Raw genomic sequence first — 22140 nt, 5'->3', positions numbered from 1 at the left:
CACTTGTGTGCTGCTTACAGTATTATTAGCTCACTTAATTCTTAAAACCCTAAAATGTAGACACTTGTGAGATAATAGAAAATATATATATTGGTTTCTACCCCTGTTTCCTGGTACAGAGCTCCTAAAACCCTTGTGGTTTCCTGTGTGATAAGACCACTAGGAGCACCTCTTGTTCTAATATTGGTCTTTGAACCAGTCCAGACACAGGTCTCCTAAAACCCTTGTAAATTCCTAAGTGATAAGAACACAAGGAGCACATTTATTCTAATGAGGAACTCTGGGTGGGCTCCCGGGTGGCTACTGGATAGGGGCTGGTCACCGGAAAGACCAAGTCATGATTAGGAGCTTGGAATGTTCATCCCCACTCCGCCATCTTCCAGAGAAGGCAGAGGGGCTGGAAATAGAGTTAATGATGGTTCATGCCTACGTGAGGGAAGTTTCATAAAATCCCAGTACTAGGGGGCTCCGGCAGCTTCCAAGTGGGTGAACACATCCACACTGGGAGGATAACACACCCCAACGCCACGGGGACAGAGGATCCTGTGCTCAGGACCCTTCCAGACCTCGCCCAATGTTTCTTTTCATCTGGTTATTCATCTATATCCTTTATCATATTCTTTAACAAACTGGTAAACCTAAGTGTTTCCCAGAGTTCTATGAGCCGCTGGCAGGAGGGTACATTGCTGTGCCAGGGGAGGGTGGAGGGTCCCAAAAGAACCTCCAGGAACCAGCCAGCATTTGAATATCTGCCATGACAGAAGGCAAGTTTCCGCCAAAGGAGAACTAAAACTGTGTATCTGGAGTGAAGGAAATCACCTCTCTCTCCTGCTGGACCCCAACCCCCAGGGGATCGGGGAGGGGGGGGAGGGGGAGGAGAGGAGGAGGTGGAGCCAAGCGAGTAAAAGACACGACTGTGTATCTCCTACCTCCAGTGCCAACTCCTTTCTCCTTGTCGGTCCTCAAGCCACAGGCCAGGCCTCAGCTGAGCAGAAAGAAGTTTGAAATTGGATGAGATGTTAAAATGTTGAGGTAAACTTGACTAAACATTTAAATATCTGAAAGTGTCAAGAAAGCTGTAGGATCTGCCCAAGCTGCTCTCCGGGGCTTGGGGTAGGAATACGCAAGGAGTGTGTGTGAGAGAAGAGGTAGGAAGCATATGGCTGATCTTCACTACACTCAACTGGATTCAGCCCCCATGATAAACTGGTATAAAATTAGCAAAGTGGCCGCTAGAAGAACAGCCTATATCAAAAGGAGAACACACTCTCGTGCACAGATAGACACATCCCAATGAAAAGACAGTCCATGTTGCAAGAGACATCCAGAAAACTCTTGAAAACAGAAAACATAAAGTGAATTGTGTTCCAGTAATTAGCTTTGAGGTACAGCTGGCTTTTCCTTTGTTAGAATTCATGGGGACCATGGTGCCGGATGCTGAGAAGGGTGTCCACTGCCAGAGTCCTGGGCCTTCATGAAGAATGATCCAGAAGCAAGCTCATCCTCCTCAAGCCTGAAACCAAGCCTAGACTCCTGTCTGACTATGTGCACCTGTTGGTTTTGACTCCAGACTCCTCCACTGAGGTGTCTGCACAAAAATCTGGTCTAGAAGTAAGTGATGTTGGGTCTTCGGATGCTTCCAGGTTCAGTTCTAGTATTAGGATTCTTAATTGCAATGCAATTAAAAAAAACATCTTTGGATGATTCAGTGAACAGGAATTTATGATAAGGTGTTAGGATGCTCACAGACTCCCTGGGTGCCCTGAGGAACCTGGCTTGGATGCTGCAGCCAGGATCATGTCCTAACTCAGTGCAGAATTGGCACCCCTGGGCTCAGCCCCTCTTCTTCTCCCTTTGACTCCCTGGTGCTGAACGCTGCCCCTAAACCTGGATGTAGCCGCGTTCCCCCTGATCCCCCGAAGGGATTTTTCATAGGCCCTGCTTCTTTGCATCACTGGCAGTTGAATCTGATGGAGAGATCTCACTGGCCACATGCTCACCCTAACCTAAGGGAGGCTAAGGTTGAGGTTTTAGATTCTGTGATGGGGGTGGGGGGTGGCCTTTTTCCACCACCAAGATTCCTAAGGTGAGAAATTCCGCAAACACAGGAAGGTGAGTTGTATACTGACAGCCAAAAAGAATCACAGATACCCATCACAACTAGCCTGTAGTTTTACTCCGACCCTCCCATGGCTGTCTGACCCTGCACAGTTAATTTTTCTTCCTATATCTACAGGACTATTGCAAGCAGTTTATTAAAGCAGACTTAATTAATATGGAATATATGTGGATTTCCCAGAGCTGGAACATGGCTAGTTTCCTAAACAATTGTGTAATGTTAAAAGACTGAATGGAAGGATTATAATCTTAAGGCCTTCAAAAGAGTCCAGGAACATTCAGTGTGACAGCTGTATCAGCAGATGACAATACTACTTACTCGGGGAAAATGGTATGTCAATTAAACATTAATGGGTAAGAACTCTTTCCATCAGTTACTAAAAAACGTTTATTGAAATGAAATGAAAGCAATCTATCAAAACAGGACTCCTACTAGGTAGCATTTTGTTAGCCTGGTTCTGTTATGTACTTAAAAGGAAAAAAGAAAAGATTTCATATTACTATAATCTATAATTTAGATTTATGATTAATTCTGACTTTTACTATCTTATTATGGTTTATGAGATGGCAGTAGAGTTTAGTATTAAAAGCAAAGGTTTTGGCATTAAAGAGACCTTGTACAGTTTGAACCTGGACTCTGGTATTTATTACTTTGGGAGCTTTGGACAAAGTTTCTGTGCCTTGGGCTCCTCATCTGTAAAATGGGAATCATCTTGGGCTCCACCTCACTGAGTTAACTGCGAGGATTAAATGAGATAATGTACCTAAAGTAATTAGCACAGCATCTGACTTACTAACCATGAGCAGGTATTATTGCTGTGCTTTCTTAAGACACTGTGCTGGGCTCATTGAAGAGTGAGTGAGCTGCAAATGTGTGCTCTGCCTACAAGCTGCCTACAACCTGAGCGAGTGCCTGGCTTAGCGACCCCCTGTCAGCTGAAGTAGAGCTGGGGTTTTGGAAGACTTCTGGGAATGTTTGCCCAGCATCTAGAACAGGACAAACACACAGTTGGCACTTGGTAAGTGTATGTGAATTACCGGAATGGATAGACTAAGTATTTGATGAGAGGCAATTGTATGCTTACACAATAAAACCAGGGTAACCTGGGACCCTGTTTTCACGTGGTGTTGCATCAAAAAAAAAAAGTCATACAGCATCCCAAAATAATGAAACCTAATTTAAATCTTTATCATAGTCACTTGGGAAACTGACAGAGGACAGATCACTTTCACAATGCCCAGCATTTCTTCTTAAGACTCCCTCTGCCTGCCTTTCCCTCTTCCATCTCCCACCGAGGCGCTTTTCCTGAGCACTGCCTCCGTACTGTTCCAGGGGCTCTGGGAGAATGGGGAGGCGGTGCGGCCAGCCCGCCCCAGCTCCCCGCTGTTTTCCTATTCCCACTCCCTGGCAGGCTGTCCTGTCTCACTTTCTCCTCGCTCTCTTTGTAAACATTCTTTTTCTCCCCCAAACAGCTGTCAGCAGCCCTTTGAGGGCTGTCTCCAGATTGCATTTTCTCAATTTGCACAGTAAAGACCCGAAGCAGATGGGAAACCTCATTTGGGCACTTCCTGGGGGGCAGCCCAGACCAAGAATAAAAAGCAGATCAGAACATCCCATTGCTTGTGTGATTCTTGTTGCTCTGCAGATGGTTCCCCTTTCCAGGAGCCCCATTCTCCCTCCCCTCTCCTTTCACTGGATTTCAACACCAGGATTCCCCAGAAAGCCGCTTTCCAAGGCAGAAGGGATCCCATCCTTATTACTGACAGAGCAGAAGGGCAGTCCCAGAGACCCCTTCCCACTGAGGCTCCGCCTGTGGGAGTTGAAATCATTTAACCCTTTCTAGTGGATTTTATCTGCCGTCTGGGTTTGTCCTGCCCTTGTTACCGAACTGAACTTCAGTCTGCTTGCCCTCCCTGCAGCAAAGCCAACCTACTGACACCAAGTTGTGGTGAAGGAAAGCAAGTGCTTACTGCAGGACCAAGCAAGGAGAATGGGCAGTTCATGCTCAAAAGACCCAAACTCCCCGATGACTTTCAGGGAAGGGTTTTTAAAGATAACATTTGGGGTGAGGGCTGCAGGTTCCCCTGAACCAAAGGGTGTATGTTTGTGTGTGTGTATGTGTGTATATGTGCATATCTGCATGTGTGTGTATTTATGTGGGTATGTATGTATGAATGTATGTGTATGTGTGTATAGGTGTGTGTATGTGTGCATCCCTGCAAGTGTGTATGTGTATTTATGTGTGTATGTATATATGTGGTTTGCATGTATGTGGGGGGTGTGTGTGTGTGTGTGTGGTCCCTTGAAAATCTTTTCAGGCCAGCTCCTGTTCTTCAGGTCTCAGCTTAATGGGCATTTCCTCAAAGAGGATCTCCCTGACCACCTTATTTGAGCTTGCTGCTTCCACTCCCCAGTTTCTCTCCACTTAGCTCTTACCACAATTTGTGATTGTTTTATTTACTTCTTAGTTCTCTTGCTCTCTTGCTGCAGGAGACCTGCCTGAAGGCAGGGCTTGTGCCAGTCCTATTCACTGTTGAATTCTTAGCACTAATGACAGCACCTCAAACGAAGTGGGCATTAATTTACTCAACAAATAAGGACAGAACTCCCTGCCTTCCTGGAGCATTTGAATGAAAGAATGAGTAATGTATTACTCTCAGTTTGATAATGTAAACTCGAATTGCTGGTAGCCAGTGACTTAATATATTTATGAATCCACAAATTTTTTTCCCTACCATCGATGATGACTGAGGTAAAAGAGAGTGGCTCTGAGAAAGACTCAGAATTTATGAAGAATAGTTAACAAGATATACACAGGGTTGGAAAAACGTGGAAAGGAGCTCATATTTGCTTGGCAACCTGTAGGATAAACTCCAATTTTGTGCTTTCCTAGAGCACAATGCTGGGATGAAGACAAAGGTTTCCCCTGAGATTTCAGCCTACCACTATGAAATGTACCTGCTCTGTGGACTTGTCCACAGCTGGATTCCATAGAAGTCTCCCAAAGTACTCTGTGAAGTTGATTAGATTCTCACTCAACGTCGAACTGCTGGAATCTGTTCAGTAGCACTGCTGAGCTAAGACAATTATTCTGAGAAAGGGGGCTTCAGAAGTGAGCAGTGAAGTGAAACACGAACCCTGAAGGAGTTCCATCAACTCGACTCACGACTCACAGGTGGAGAGCCAGGGGGAAATGAACAGAAGTAGGAAAGGCAGCCTTTTTATAGCCTGCGTGTGAGTGAAAGGAACCAAAGCCAGGAAGATGGACCTTGAGGGGACTCAATCCCTAGGAACCAGGAATGAGGGATACGCTCTCTGAAGGTGCGTTTCTTGACGGCCTGGATAACGGGCCTTACTCGTGATTACAGCCGAAGGCCATTTCAGTGACCATCTGCTCCATGCTTTACAGAGTAGGATTTGCTATCAGAATGTGGCTCAGTCCTTCTTACTTCATTGGCATGTTTCCTGGCTCTATAAGGTTTAGTGCAGCCCTTTGAGTAAATAGGTCCTTCTAGTTTCTCAGCCTTTGCCAGTGGTCTTTAACTAGTGGTGGGCTTGCCCTTCAGGAGACAGTTGGCGATGTCTGAAGATAGTTCTGGTTGTCACAGCTGAGAGAGAGAGTGCTCCTGGCATCTGACAGGTAGAGGCCAAGGACCCTGCTAAACATTCTCCAATGCACAGGACAGCGCCCACAGCAAAGAGTTATCTGGCCCAAAACGTCAAGAGTGCCAGGGTTACCCTGGGTTATCCTAAAGCCAGAAGTTTTCTTGCAGGGAAATGCATCACTGTAACTGGAAAATGGGTACAACAGCTAGTATTTCATCTTCTTGACTAGAACACATTTTTTTTTTCAGTTGTAGGGAAGATTTTCTTTCAATTTAATAAAGAGAGGTAAGATTGACTAGAAATACCCCATATTTAAGTATATTTTCAGGAATGTCCTTTGGCATTTTTGATACTCCTAGATCTTCCTGATAAGTAAAGGGTTGTTAATAGGAAGGCAGCTTTGGATTTGGACCTGTGAAATTTGAATTAACTTAAACCTTATAAAGGAATCACGAAGTCTCCTGGAAGCTGTTTTTTGTTTTTTGGGGGAGTGGGGGGTAGGGGAATAGCAGGTGTATAGATCTTTTAATGCATTTTCCAGTAGAAATTATGCTATAAATGGTGGTATCCCAGGTTAATCTCTAAGGGTTGTCCTAACCCATAGAACAGAAGTGTGCTGGTGATGCAGTGATGGTAGTCTTACTGACTATTGTGTGTAAGATGGTTTCTGAGGAAACGGATTCTGAGCTGCAGCTCAAGCATCAGTCCAGTAGCTAGAGGTGATTTCAGAGGATGGTAGATGCTACTAAACTCTGGGGCCACCTGGAGCTGGGCACATTGCTGCCTCAATGCAACCAGGATTCTATCAACAAGGAAGGAAAGAGAGGTTAGGTAGGAAACCAGCATTGCCTGCCATGGGGACGTCTGGTGTGTGTGGGTTGGCAGTTAGGTTTGGAATTTTAGTTCGACCGTTTCCTGTCTTTCTGGCCTTGGGGAGCTTGCTGAACCTCTTTGAAAGTCTTTCTACATTTATCAGCTGGAGATGATATTGGTGGGGATTAAATGACAGTAAATACCTGGAACACAGAAGCTTAATATATGTCAACTTTTCCCCCTCCCACTGCAAACTTTCTTAGCAATACTTGGTTGATACCACCTCACATCTTTAAGGAATGTCAATATTTGCCCAAGTTTGTGGTCAGCTCTAGCCACATCGTTAAAACTACTGCCAATGTAGAACCTCCTAGAATTGATGGAACAAACTCACAAGTTCGGGAACCAGTGAACTATCAAAAAGCCCGGTGCGTTGCAAGCAACCACTGAACAAGGACAATGAAACTGGTCCTGGTGGCTCTGGTGTCTTTAAGGTCATCATGGCATGGAGAGCTAAGGGAAGATTGGCGCAGCTGGAGGCTGTGACATCGTCTCTCCATGACTGACACCTACCATCCTCCACACACTGCTGAGTTGATGTTGAAAGAGATGAACTGAAACAGGGTGGAACTGACACCACGAGCTCACTCATCCTTCTCTATCTTTTCAGGATTTCTTTGATCCAAGTTAAGTCCAGCAGACATCATCTTGGAGAAGCAGGGACCTTGGAGGAGTTCATGGAAGGCCACCAGCTGTAAGTTTTTGCTTGTAGACATCTGTGATGCTTCCCTCAGGAAGTCTGTGTATAGGAGAGAATGACAGAAGAGCAGTTATGTGATTACAAGACTAGATAATGTGAGTAGATTGGGGATCTGGAGACGTCTGGCTCTGAAAGGCCACAGACCAACCTGGACTCCCCAGAGGCTGTTTTTCTCTCGTTGGAGAGTTTCTTTCTTTAATTAAAAAAAGGTTTTTTTTGGCCCAACCAGGGCTGGAACCCAGGCCCTCAGTGGGGAAAGTGCGGAGTCCTAACCACTGGACCACCAGGGACTTCCCTCTGCCATTTACTTTTGGAAGGAACAGTGGCATGGGCTCAATATTGCTCCATCTCAGGTGTCTTTGAGACAGGAGGGCTTAGTCTGAGTCCTGGTCATTTAGGGTCGTATTGATGGGATGGGGTTGATACTGCGGGAGGGGCTCCAGACTTGGGCTCTGCAGATCTGTGTTTGCATTACTCTATGACCTTGGGCAAGTTGTTGAACTTCTTTCTCTTCTTGCCCTCATCTGGAGACAAGAGGGTCCGTAAGGTCCCCATCAAGATTGGAAGCAGGGACTTCCCACTGCATCACTTTGGGGTCATCAGACATGTATCACTCAGCTGCAAATGCAGGGAAGTGTGGGGTAAATGGAGTGGAGACTGTGCTTAGAAAAACATCGTTGTTTTTGCTTCAGTTTAAATTCTGGGACACTAAGTTAAAATGGCAAAGAGCTTGACCCCGTCTCCTTTTGGTTAACCCCCTCCAAGACAGTTAGGGGGGCCAGCATGACAAATGAAAAGAAGATGTATAGGGTTTGGAGTCAGAAAAATTTGAGTTTGCATATCAGCTGTACCATTCAGTGGACAGAAGGTAAACAAATTCTCTGAGACTTAGTTCACTTACCTGCAAAATTGGAATAGTAACACCTACAGCATGGGATTGTCCCAAAGTCAATACAATAATGTGTTTAAAGTATTTAGCACACAGAAGATGCTTGAAAAGGGTTAATATTATCATCCTCTTATTATTAATGTTATTATTAGCTGTTGGGTTGTGTTTATTCTGAGGAGTTCTAATAGATGCCCAAGTGAGCTGAGCCCTGAGCCAGCTCTGGGGCTGTTTCTCTCAATTCCTGGGCCCTATCTGGCTTCCTGGTTTGGTGTTGGGAAGACCTAAAACTGACCGGGCCAACTCTACATCCTTTTGGTTCACTATTTACTCTCCCAACTCCTCCTCCCACCATGATGATTAAAACATAAATTAATCCTACAGTCTCTCAAGCAGATATTTGCTTCCTTACAGCAAAAAAAAAAAAGCCCCTTTATTGGCCTTAAATGGTATTCTTTGAAATGTTGGCAAGATGCTATTGTTTGAATAGTCTTATGTCCTCCTTATGTACAATGTCTTATGCCTCCCTTCCTGGGGCAGAAAGCAGTATCACACCGGCTTCCCTCAGCTGGGGAATGAGCTGGCATTTTATAAGTCCTTTGATTAAAAGTTTTCGATGGTGGTCTACAAACCTGCAGAAAACGAGCCCTAAGGCAAACCAGTGGAAGTGGCTTGTTGTTCAGCGGCTAAACCTTGGGACAGAGCTGGCTTGCTCCTTTGTCAGAAGAACAGCCCTGAAAAGAATGCCTTTCTCTAAAAATAGGACAGTTGGAGGCATAGCTGCACCAGCAGACAGTCTTCCCAGCAGCTTTGGGACAGGCCAGCTGATAAAGCTTTCTGCTCCGGGTGCCCCAGATTACTCACAGCTGTTTTCCAGACCAAAGGGCGCTGGGGATGCTGGCCTCCCGCCACACGTCAGGCGCTCTTCATCACACACTGCCCGGGAGGCAGCCGTCGGCTTCATCAGCTGTGGAGCCTTGCCCGCCCTCTAGAAGGGATGAGGGAGGGTTGGCAACCTGAACGGTAGGCACATTCCAAAACCCAGCAACCTCTCTGTTTTACTTTATATGTACATATTTGTTTCTTTTATACTTCAATCAAAAGTTGGGTTTCCCTTCCCTTAGAAGTTGGGAGATGGTATAACGCAGTGATTAAAGGGGTGCACTCCGGAGCCAAACTCCTGGATTTGAAGCCTGTGTTTTATTTGGTTTTCTAATTAATACACTGTATTTTTAAGAGCCGTTTTAGGTTCACAGAAAAACTGAGCAGAAAGTACAGAGTTCTTATCTACCCTGCCGCCCCCAACCTCCCCCATTATGGACATCCCACACCACAGAGTATATTTGTTACAATCAGTGAACCCACATTCACACATCATTCTCACCGGAAGTCCATAGTCCAGTTGGGGTTCACTCTTGGTGTTGTACATTCTTTGGGTTTGGACAATGTATAATGACATGTATCTCCTGCTGTAGTATCATACAGAATAGTTTCACTGCCCTAAAAATCCTGTGAGTTCTGCCTATTCATTTCTCCTTGTCCCATAATAGGCAACCACTGATCTTTTTATTGTCTCCGTAGTTTTGCCTTTTATGTTATATAGTTGGAATCATGCAGTATGTAACCTTTTCAGATTGTCTTCTTTCACTTAATAACATGCTGTTAAGTTTCTTCCATGCCTTGTCATGGCTTGATAGCTCATTTCTCTTTAACGCCGACTAGTACTCTATTGTCTGGATATACCACAATTTACCCATTAACCTACTGAAGGACATCTTGGTTACTTCCAAGTTTTGGCAGTTATTTATAAATACCTGTGTGCAGGTTTTTCTGTGTATATAGGTTTCAGTAAACATCAGGGAACATGATTGCTGGACTACATGGGAAGAAAATGCTTAGTTTTGTCAAAAACTACCAAACTGTCTTCTAAAGTAGCAATAACATTTTGCATTCTCACTAGCAATGAATGAGAGTTCCTGTTTCTCCACATTCTTGTCAGCATTTGGTATTGTCAGTGTTGTGGATTTTTGAAGCCTTAGATGATCTGAGGCAAGTTACTAAACCTCTCTGCCTTGGTTTCCTAATTTGTGAAACCCGGGAAACAGTAGCACCTCCATTATTGGGTTTTCATGAGGATTAATTAAAGTAACCCATGTAAGGCATGTAGGACTGGGCTGGCCTATGTAAATTCTCAATAACCATTAACTGTGATGTTTGGATTAGGTTGGATTTCTGTTCTAAAAAGCACTTGAGATTCTTGGGCACAAAATGATGTTTAGGTTAGGGGTGGATTCCACAAAGTTATTTTAATAGTAAGAGTCAGCCCCATGCCATTCACCATGCTGAGGACTTCATATGCTATCTCATTTGAATACTACAGAGTAGATAGCAGCATTGCGCTCCATTTTCAGATGTGGAAATTACCACCTAGAGAGGCTGAATTAACTTAGCTAAGGTCACCCAGCTCAGAAGTAGAGTTGGGACTTGAACCTGAGTTTATGCAGTACCAAAGTCCAGCACTTAGCCCCTTGCGACACTGTCCCTAACGTGGCATCCATGCCAACTTGCACCTTTGGCTTGGAAATTTAGATTTACAGGGTTACAGTCTTCCCAAACCATTCTCTAAGCAAGAAGCCAAGCCCACATGTTAGAATTAATTGCACCCCAAACTTGACACATTAACATGATTATATTGAAGTCCAGGTCAACTGTTTTGTTCTGCTGATGGCTCAGCCAATCTCTGGTCTTTGCACATGCTGCTTCATGCTTCCCCCACCTCTTCATCTGGTTGGCTCCCACTCCACCCCCAGGTCTTGGCTTAGACATTACTTCCTGCAGTGAGACTTCTAGGTTAGGTGCACTCCTTTGCTCCCTTAGCACCCTCTCTTTTCCCCATTGTAGCTCTTATCACCCTGTATTATAATTTTATGTCTGGCTCCATGAGTGCAGATACCCTATGGGTCTTGCTCACTGACGTATGCCCAGCCCACAGGACGGCACTTAACGTGGACTTAATGAGTATTAGTGGAATGAAAGACTGACTGAGCGTAAGGGGCTGGTGTTGGGCTGCAATATGGGTTTGGTGTATTCTTCTTACAGGCCCAGCCTCTGGGGTTGTCAGCCCTGACACCCGACTGCAGAAATTCACAGTGCTGTTTGACTTAGGATCATCCAACTTCTGGGTCCCTTCGTCCTATTGCTTCAGCAAGGCATGCAGTAAGGAATGGCATGGATAGGGGAGTTGTAGCACTTGAGTAGACTCTTGGGCAATGAAGTCCTTTTCCCCAACTCACTTACTCTGCGACAAGGCATGGGCCCCAGATGGGCTTAACACAGTCTCTGGTCTCTATGTTCTTCAGGGGTGTCCCACAATGACCTTCCCAGGGTCTCACCTGGGGGTAAATCAGTTGGTACATGATGGTTTGGCCATATTGGTTGTTAAAATGTAAACTGATATTTCCATATCAGCTGGTAAAGAACCCTTTCCCAGAGGCTGCTAAGTATTCTCTCCATTGCTCCAGTTTCCCTGGCCCCTCTCCTAGGACCCCTCACCTCCCCACAATCCAGGAAACAAGGTGGTAACACCTGGTACAACAGGAAGCTCCCAAGACCCTGTTTCAGCTCCATGGCTGGCACCATATTGCTTCAGTCTGAGTCTTTACATAATTTGAGTATTACCCCTGGTATGGTCCGTCTGTATTCTTGGGAAATGGCACAGGGAGGAGGGGAGAGAGGTGAAGGGGAGCAGGAGAGAACTCAGGCGGTGTCTCTGCTCCCCTGGCGCTTGCACAGAGCTAAGAGGATGCAGGAATTTGGACATGCCAGATGGATGACAAGTTGTTTACATGTGGTCTCCAGCTACCCACTGCACAGACAGCTGCTCTACACCCTCCTTCACTAGCTCTCTGTAGAAGGTTTCTAGAACAATAGCCGCCATACACTGAGGCCTTTCTGTGTGCTCAGTACTCAACTAAATGGCTATTTACTTCTCCCGACAACTCTGTGAGTATGAACAGTTATTATCTTCATTTTCCAGATAAGGAAACAGGTCTGAGAGGTTAAGTTGGCGCCCAGGTCATGGAGCTAGTAAGTGACCAAGTTGGGAGTCTGACTCCGGAGGCCCCGCAGAGACTGCATTGGTAGGGAGTATCTTAGTTCTAAGGTAGAGGCACAGAGGCTTCTGGTGAGGGGAAGGCACTTTTCAAGAAACTGCAGAAAAATGGAACAGATCCATGAGAAGCCTGCCACAGAGCCATGTCACTATGGTGGCCAGAGGAAAACTTCCCAAGAATCCTAGGTCCTGTGGATGGCTGCCCTGGGGCTCTCCATGGTCTGAGCCTCTGTGCTGACAGAAGTGAGTCAGCTACGGTCCCCAAAGTTCCCTCTGGGACACCTCCCCTGAGGGCAGTGCGTTCAGACGACTGAACCTGTGATCTGTCCTGAGGTTTCATGCTACGCTCTGTCTCCATAGCAACCCTGGTTCTCTGGGTAGTGCCCCAGGGCAGGCTGGGGTATTACAGAACTCCTGGCTGGGAGCTTTAGGTCAGACTCTTGCTGGATGTCCAAGTAAATACCTGTTGCTTTGACTAAAAAATGTGAAAATCACATCTAAGAACAGAAAATTCTTGAAGGAAAAAAATCTTAAAGAATGTTCTTCAGGGAATTCCCTGGAAGTCCAGTGGTTAGGACTCGGCACTTTCACTGCAGGGGCCCGGGTTCCATCCCTTGTCGGGGAGCTAAGATCCTGCAAGCTCTGCAGCATGGCCAAAAAAAAAAAAATTCAAACCTTTTGGGACTTCCCTTATGGCGCAGTGGTTAAGAATCTGCCTGCCAACGCAGGGGACACGGGTTTGATCCCTGGTCCAGGAAGATCCCACATGCTGCGGAGCAACTAAGCCCGTGCGCCACAATTACTGAGCCTGTGCTCTACAGCCTGCGAGCCACAACTACTGAGCCTGTGTGCTGCAACTACTGAGGCTGCGTGCTGCAACTACTGAAGCCTGCATGCCTAGAGCCCGTGCTCTGCAACAAGAGAAGCCACCGCAATGAGAAGCCCGCGCACCGCAACGAAGAGTAGCCCCTGCTCACCGCAACTAGAGAGAAATCCCGCATGCAGCAATGAAGACCCATCGCAGCCAAAAAATAAATAAATAAAATAAATAAATAAATGTTAAAAAAAAAGAATATTCTTCAATGAAGAATTTATATTATACCTTGCTCATAATTAAGGGAAAAAAAGATGAAAAGGAGAAAAAAAAATTGAAAGAAAGCATTTTTAAAATGCTGATATGGTTTTTATAATAGGCAATTTATTTTTCTTTCCAATTTTTCCACAATATGTAATGTGTTTACTTTTAAATGAAAAGCATAGGGCTTCCCTGGTGGCGCAGTGGTTGAGAATCTGCCTGCCAATGCAGGGGACACGGGTTCGAGCCCTGGTCTGGGAAGATCCCACATGCCACGGAGCAACTAGGCCCGTGAGCCACAACTACTGAGCCTGCGCGTCTGGAGCCTGTGCTCCGCAACAAGAGAGGCCGCGATAGTGAGAGGCCCGCGCACCGCGATGAAGAGTGGCCCCCGCTTGCCACAACTAGAGAAAGCCCTCGCACAGAAACGAAGACCCAACACAGCCAAAAATAAATAAATTAATTAATTAATTTAAAAAAAAAAAAGAAGAAAAACATAGATATTTAAATTCCCCCTTAAGTTCTAGGATGGCTTATGTCTTTCTTTAGGAGTTAGAAGGGGATAGATGCCCAGGAGGAGACCAGCCAACCTCCTCCGCCCTTGGTGACTTTTAGTAAATCACCTGATTGCTTTGATCAATTTCTCCTTCGTAAAATGGGGAAAAAAGTAGAATAGTAGGACTTCATAAGATTAGGATGAACAGTGAATGGGTTAATCTGGGTAATTTTTATTAAGTCTGGCTCATGGTAAATGCTCCTGGTAAGTGTCAGTTATTCTGATCACTGGCTAACTAGCTCATGGTGTTAGTTATTCTCATAATCGTCAGTGTTATTATGCCCACCAGAGGGCACTCCTGGCTCTGGGAGTCTGCCTGGGGATTTGGTGTTTCATGGGACACCAGGATTCCAGTGTTGTGTGCCTGTCCTAGGTAGGTAGATGTGAGAAGAAAGCACACAGGTGCCCCTTCCTCCCTTGTTGATCTCTAAGTTTCCGGCCATGCGCTGAGAAAGAAATCAGCTTTAGAGTTGGAAGGGCTGACTTTCTCTAGCAGTGGTGGAAACTGACCACGTAGTCACTCCCAGAAATGCACATGGCATTCAGATCTTTCCTCTGGAGTTCCCACAGACAAGGAGGGCAGACGTTTTCCCTTCAGTACCTGACAGGAACTTCCTGGGGATGGTGAGGGTGGATGGTGAGAAGGTGAGCGGGCCTGACAGAGGAAAGTTGGGTGTGGTGGACAGAGGAGAGGCCCATATTCTCTGTTTTACTGGTCGCTGGCTCTGGGAGGCCACATGGAAAGAGGGTAGAATCCCGGATTAGTTAAATTCCTAGGCAATTTCCTGCAGTAACGTGGCTTCATTCTCTGTGAGTTGGTGACTCCACAACCTCTCTCCAGCCCTGACCTCTCTTCTAAGCTCCAAACTTGTCTGTCTATCCAGTTGTCTATTTGATTGTCTTCTTGGATGGGGTTTAATATACATGAAATAAAACTGTTCCTCCTGACTATTATTATATTATACTATTATAATATATAATATATATTATAGTATAGTATATACTATAATATATATATAATATAGTATAGTATAGTATAGTATACTACTATTATATCTTCCTCCTATTATTATAACAAGAAGTACCAACTACTACTACAACAAAAACAAAACAAAGAGTGAGCCTGTATTCTCAAAATGTCATTCATCTGCTAAACAAGTACTGCTTGAGTGTCCACCCCGTGCCAGACAGTGGACTCATCTCTGGGGGGGTGGGGTGGGCAGGTAGAGCAGTGAACACAACGGACGTGATCCCCCCATCACGGGGCTACATGAAGAGAAGCCGAGCGTCTATGACAAGGAAGCCGACTGTGCTGCTCTGCTGTGCACTGGTGAAGAGCAAAACACACAGAAATATGAGGAGCGTTGCGCTCGCTTCTGGGCACACATTTGAGTAGAGCCGTTGTGAAATGATGACACGTCCAGTAGAGAGAGATCAGGATGTGAAGGGACTCAAGATCATGAGATGCAAAGAACAATTTGGGTCTTGGTTTGGCAAGATTTGGTCTCAAGAAAACACTGTGTGTGTGTGTGTGTGTGTGTGTGTGTGTGTGTGCGCGCGCACACGCGCGTGCACTGGGAGCTTATATAGATGCACCATAATGGTATTCTTCAAATGTCTGAGGCTAGTCCTGAGTGTGGAGAAGGATGGACTACTTAGATATGGACCCAGAGGCAGATTGAGAACCAGGGGGATCTGGCTGCAGCTTTCCTTCCAGGGTGGAGAAGGCCATTTCCCGAGTGTGATGTTCCCGCGTACAGTGGCTCGCCTTGCGGAGGTGAATCGTCTTTCACCTGAGGGATTCGGCTGGATGAATCTTGGCAGGGATATTGTAGGGAGAATTCTATCACACAGTGGGGCACCGAACTAGGTGATGCCAAAATTTCCTTTCCACCCCAAGGTTCTGGGAACTGGCAGCTCAATGGCATAGAGACCCAACATGAATGCATTTACTGTCACCAGCCTGGTGCCAGCGGGCTATCAGCAGCCTCTGAGGTCTGTTCCTTGGTGTCCTGCAGATGAAGAGACTCTGTATTCAATAATGTCCCATTGATTCCAAAAGAGAGGAGCAGCTAGATCTGAGGGACCCCAAGATATGAGGAGGCAGAAGCCCCCAGCTCCGCTCAGACTGGGGCATTAGGCTTCTTTTGCTGCAGCCTTGCCTTCTCTGTCCCCGTCCTGATCTACATCCTTCACCTGGCTAACATCCCCAGGCGCCGGCTCACGCGGGACGGGAAGGAGCTTGTTCAGTCACCTCCTTGGTCTCAGATAACACACTCACCTTTATTGCATTTTCCCTCCTGATAAGCCTCTTAGCTGCCGATTTCTTGGTTGTTCTCTTTGGTAAACAACCTACTTGGGGCTTCCCTGGTGGCACAGTGGTTAAGAATCCGCCTGCCAATGCAGCGGACACGGGTTCGAGCCCTGGTCTGGGAAGATCCCACATGCCGCGGAGCAACTAAGCCCGTGCACCACAACTACTGAGCCTGCGCCCTAGAGCCCATGAGCCACAACTACTGAGCCCGCATGCCACAACTACTGAAGCCTGCGCTCTAGAGCCCACAAGCCACAACTACTGAGCCCGCGCACCACAACTACTGAAGCCCTCACGTCTAGAGCCCGTGCTCTGCAACAAGAGAAGCCACCCCAATGAGAAGCTCATGCACTGCAACAAAGAGTAGCCCCCGCTCGCCGCAACTAGAGAAAGCCCGCACGCAGCAACAAAGACCCAACGCAGCCAATAAATAAATAAAAAACAAAAAACAAAAAAACCAACCTATTTGGAAGAGATTTTAAATGTTAACAGAGATTTTAAGAAATAAGTGTGTGAGATGGGCTGTCCTTAGCCCCAGTCTGGTGGCGCCCCTGGGATTACCGAGGCTGTGTGGGCCTGCTGTTCAAAGTGTAAGGAGGGTCCAGGCCACCCACAGCCCTGGGGGTACCGGGCGGGCCTGGGAGGTTGTGTGGGACACCCTTTCCCCATTTTTGCCTTTTTCCCTTTCCTCCCATCCTACCCCATGCTTCCTTCTTTTATTTTCCTTTTTGTTACCTTAGACCCAGGGACCTTTGCCCCTAGCAAGCCTCGCTCCCATTCCCAATCCCCTCCGTGTTTTGGAATACTGTCCTCTAAAGTTTCTCATGTTCAAGTTCTTCCCCAGGGCTGGGACTGGTGGGGCCGGCAATGCCATCCAGGCAGGGCATCCTGAAGCTTATAGGGGTGTCCTGTGTCCTGTGGCCAGGCCCTGGTGCCAGGGGACCTGCCTAGCCAGGGGATCGTGCTTGGGACAGGTGTTTTGTTTTTTTTTTTTTCTTATTTTTTGCGTGAGATTGGGCCTTCAGAAAAAAACACATTGATTTGGAGTGACTCAAATAGTTTACAGAGACAGGGGCCCTGAAACCACAGCCCTGACTATGTCCCAGACCTCCTCCCTGAGAGGCAAGTTCAAGTGCATCTGAGAACCCCCAGCAGGATTCAGCATCGCTATGACCCTCGGCTTCTGATGGCTGAACTGAGGTGTGATCAGGGGCTTTCCCAAGCTCGACATGTCAAACGCTGCCCACCTGGAGACAGGCGGCGGCTGGGCTGTTAGGGAATGCCCCCGCTTTCATCCCTCTCTGTGGCCTTTGTCTTTGCAAGTGGAGTTTGCTATATGCTGTTTTATCAAATGGGCTTAAGGCAGAAAATTTAAGAAATTATGTACCTAGATCTTTGACTCAGCAAAAGAGTCATTTTTGTGCTTCGGGGAAGAAACCTTAAACATTCTCAAATCTTACTTTTGTTCTAAAGTCAAACCCATTTCTTTAAATAATAATAAAGATAGTTAACAATTATTGGGCCATAACTTTGCACCAGACCCTGAATTAATTGCTTTAAATAAACTATTTCATTTAATTGTTAAAACAACCCAATGAGGAAGGTAGTGGCATGAATGTCATTTTACAGTTGATGAAATTAAGGCTAAGCCACATTGAGTAACTTGACCAGGTTGCACAGTTAGTAAGTGTCTGAGCCTGAATAGAATCCGGTACCCCAGCTCTTAATCACCATGCTATTTAATAACATGATGATATAATAATGAGAGCAAACATTCATCAAGTGCTTACTATATGATAGGCAATGTACTATGAGTTTTGTATGTACTAACTCATTTAATACAATAATAGGTATTACTATTATCCCCATTTTATCTGTGAGGAAACCAAGTCACAACAAGGTTAGGTAACTTCACAGATAGTGGTGGATCTGGGATGTGAACCCATGTAATCTGAGTCCAAAAGCTCACATTCTTACTCTCTATGTTCTCTTCTTAACACAGGTTGATTAGGCCACATTTGAAGTTTAGTTTTATCGGTGGAACATAAAGTAAAAACAAGAGCTCACTCTGTTTCCTGCGCCTTTGGTATAGTGTGGACCACAAAAGGCGAAATGACTTACTTAACCTTTACCACTGACCAACAGAAGTGCACCCTGTCTGCTGAATACCACATCAGAAAGGTGTGGTACCCAGCCAGCCTCATGTTGTGGATGCAGGGTGGCTGGGATGCCCACATGATCCACGTCTGCTCTTTTTGATTCCGGGAGGCCCTGAGGGATGGGGTTGTGTGTATCCGCAGCTCTCAAGTTCTAGATGTCACCACCAACTCTGGATGGCTCTGGATCGTAGGAGCTGTGTTTATATCAGAATTGTACTACATGTTTGATGGGGTAACAACAGGGTGGGGTTTGCAAGAGCTGTGCATGGGGGTGGCATCGACCCCCTTGGCCTTGGGTAGTGGGTGAGGAAACTTCCAGAACCGCCCTGGTGGCTGTGGGGCTCACCCCCATAGAGGCTGATGGGACAGAGGGAGAGGGTCACTTCTAATCTGACGCTGGGCTTTCTATTCTTTGTTCTCAAACTCCTCAGGGCTCCTCCCGCAGACTCTCTGAGTATCCCTTAGAGTATATTCTGAGGAAAGCAACCCTGGACTTGGTGTTGGCTAAACACAAGCCAGTGCCCTTCTGGGAAAGCACTACAAACAGGGGAGTGTTCTTCTCTCCTGTATTTGGTGCTTCTGCGGACATCTGGTCTTTTATCAGTTCCCTTTATGGCTTTTAGAGGTTTTATTTCCCAGGCAGTGAGTGGGTTTGATCTACTTCCCTGCCGTCACTTGCCCCTACTCCAGCAGGCTTTACCAACTATGGCTTAGCTGTTTCTTCTTCTCCCACTTACTGACTTGCCCTTTTCCTTAGGAGAGTGAAGTCGGCTTTTAAAACTTACACATCCTCTCCCCTCCCCTCCCCGTGGAGCTTCCCCTGTTATTCAGTGCTCCGTGCCACTTGCTCTGGAGCTGACCTCAGAGGGACTGATGGGCCCTGAGGTCGATGGCTGGAAATAGCAGGAGGGCTCCAGGCTGCCTCTGCCCATAGACAGTGACAGCCCGCCTGCTGGGGATTGTGACGAGCAGCTGCAGCTACGCAAACCCCAGTGGAGAGGCTTGGGTCTCTCCAGTGGGAATGACACAGAAATGACATGCTGTTCTTGGGTCATCTGGGACGTGACAGCCCTACAAGGCCTGCTGCCAGCGGGGCCTGTCAAGCAAGGTTGGTTAGTGTCATGAGTCCCTGCATCTCGAATGATCTGCACTGTTGCCGAGCCCGGGAGAATACTGAGACTGTACAGTTCTCCCAGAGACACAGGTCAGAAAAGAACTGAATGCAGGTTTAACGTGTCTGATTGGCAGCATGGGGCTGCTGGAGTCTATAGCAATCCATAGAAAGATGCTCTGAGATTATTGGCTTTGCATCTTCTTATTCTTTCCCTCTTTGCATAGTTTAGGGAACTCACAGTGGTTGAGGTCTCCATGGAGCTGGTGATGCTTTAGTAAAAGAATTACACACTCAACTTACCCACCAGGGCCAAATAGGCAACACAACTGATTGAAGTGGGCCTAGCATAGGGCCATGGGGAGTGGTGGAGACTGTGGTAAATTGGAGAATCCCGGCCAAGCAAGAGCTATCAGAAAGTCAGACTCAGACTACCAACCACCACTTTCCCACCGCAGACCAAAGCTGTGTGTCTAACTTTGTCTCAGACTGCTAAGTAAAGGAACTTATTAGTAAACATTATACCACTTAATAAAAAAAAAAAAAAAAAGACAAAAAACCAGATTCAATAAAATTACTTTGTTTCTACTGGTGCACTTTCTCTTCATGGAAACTGGTACTTCCAGGATGCCCCAGTATAAACCCTTGGGTAATGAACATGTCACAGTGACCTTACACAGAGTTTAGGCCCTAAAGTCAGCAAACAAGGAACATTGGTAGAGTGAAAATTACCATTGAAAATCTCTTAGGGAGGTTACACGTCAGGCACTTTATTAGTACTTTTTCAGGAAGTCCACATGCCTGGATGCTAAAAATTGTTGGCAGTCTTTCTGTTGAACAGCAGGTGAAATGGTTGGCTTGTGTTTAGGAGCCAAGTTGTTTGGGAAATTCTAGTGCTGTGCCTTTAAGCACCAGAATCTCAGCACATTGGAATTGGGGCTGATCGAGTGGGCTTTACATCTTGCATCTCGCACTGGCTCTGAGGGCTGTGGTCCCTGGGGAGAGGGTGGAAGTAAGGGGGGGTCTTTCCTTTATGTGTGTATACAGTGCTTCTCTTTCCTTTGCCAAGCTCACTTAGTTGAATTCATATGGGTCACACACATTCAATATGATTTCAGCATTCGGAAGGATACACATATACACCTCACACGTGCGCAGAGAAGAAGGAATTGGCGGTCTTGCACTGTATCCATACACTTGTTTCAGGCTTTGACTAGTGGCAAAGTACAATCCTAGACTGTAGACAAGAGTTTAAGCTTGCTTCAGTGAAGGCAGGGATCATGAACAGAACAGGCTTAATTGCAGGGAAAGTGTTTACAGAGAAATAGCCTCTGGGGTTAGGCTGTTCTTTAGGGAAACAATGTATTTGCCTCATAGTTTGTGTACAGACCTGATTTTGCATCCCTTCTCTGCCCATTATCAGCTCTGTGACATGAGTACACTATTTCACTTCCCTGGACCTCAGTTTCCTTATCTGTAAAACGAGCATAGTGACACCTCACAGTTTGTTAAGAGAACTAGGTATGATAATGTACGTACAGCATTTAAACTGTAGCATTTGGCGCATAATAGGTGTTCAATAAAAGCTGGCTCCCAAGGTTCCCCACTAGACTCTGAAGGCTGTCAGTGGGGCTGCTCGAGTGGTTATGGCAATTGACTGCTCAACTACATACAGAAATTTCTGTCCTCCCCTAGTTCATTGTTTTTTGGATGCAGAATAGGGTAGTAGAATCAGCAATGCACCTTAGAGACCTGGGTTGAAATCCCAGATTGAAATTTTAACTGTTGTAAAACCCCTGGCAAGTTATTTAACTTCTCTATTTCTTTCTACACAGTGGGTAGTAGTACCTTGTGAGGGTCAATCGAAATGATGTATGTGAAACACCAGGCGCACCCCAAGTACCCAACAGGTGTTAATTCTCCTCTCGCTCACCCCACTCCCCTTTTTGTTTGTTTCTGCCACTTGGGTCCATTTTCTTAATATTCATCGTGAATGTCTCTTCCTTCCTCCCTGTGTATAGAATCTTCAGAAATGTTAATGGAACCAGCCTTTGAGAGGGACCTCAAATCACTTAGTCCAACCACTCATTTCAGAGCTGAACAAGATGAAGTCCCAAGGTCTGAGTAACTTGACTGAGTCCACACAGCTAAGGTTGTGGTCGCATTTGACTGAGATTTTCAGTTCTCCTAACTTTAGGTCCAGGTCTAATTTGGTTTATTCATTCATTCATTTTTTTCTTTATTTCAAGCATTCATTCAGCTAAGGTTGTTTTCTTTTTTTTTTTTTTGAGTCATTTCAGACACTGTTGTAAGCATGGGGATACACTGGTTGAATAAGACAGTGAATGGAGCTTACATCCCAGTGGGCAGGGCAGGGCTGCCTCCTAGGACAGGTCAGCATTCGCCCCGTTTCCGCTCTACCTACGAGACTGACCTCTCACAGCTAAACCCGAACCTTCTTCCTTGGTATATAGCCTCTGAACGGGGACCAGGAGGAGCAAACTTACGTTGAAGACAGGTGAATGTGTCATTCAGGAACTGGCCTGTGTTCTCACGTTCTTTCGTGATGAAAGTAATCAAACTCCACTTTTACTGGGAAAAAATATGACTGATCCTTTGTTCGAAGGTGT

At 46.1% G+C, this 22140-nt stretch overlaps 1 long non-coding RNA gene across 1 annotated transcript in view; it reads left to right on the top strand.

Moving 5' to 3' along the window:
- The first annotated feature begins 1825 nt into the window (after positions 1-1825).
- Positions 1826-22140, top strand: part of LOC130709183 (uncharacterized) — a 101687-nt gene continuing 81372 nt past the window's right edge. Inside the window, exons 1-4 of the long non-coding RNA XR_009009669.1 lie at positions 1826-2449; positions 2950-3137; positions 5013-5440; positions 7209-7292. This is a non-coding gene — a long non-coding RNA (uncharacterized LOC130709183). The remainder of the gene's footprint in view (positions 2450-2949; positions 3138-5012; positions 5441-7208; positions 7293-22140) is intronic.

The sequence above is a fragment of the Balaenoptera acutorostrata genome, chromosome 11, assembly GCF_949987535.1.
Source record: "Balaenoptera acutorostrata chromosome 11, mBalAcu1.1, whole genome shotgun sequence".
NCBI classification, from domain to species: domain Eukaryota; kingdom Metazoa; phylum Chordata; class Mammalia; order Artiodactyla; family Balaenopteridae; genus Balaenoptera; species Balaenoptera acutorostrata.
This window is presented reverse-complemented; position numbering and strand designations above follow the sequence as displayed.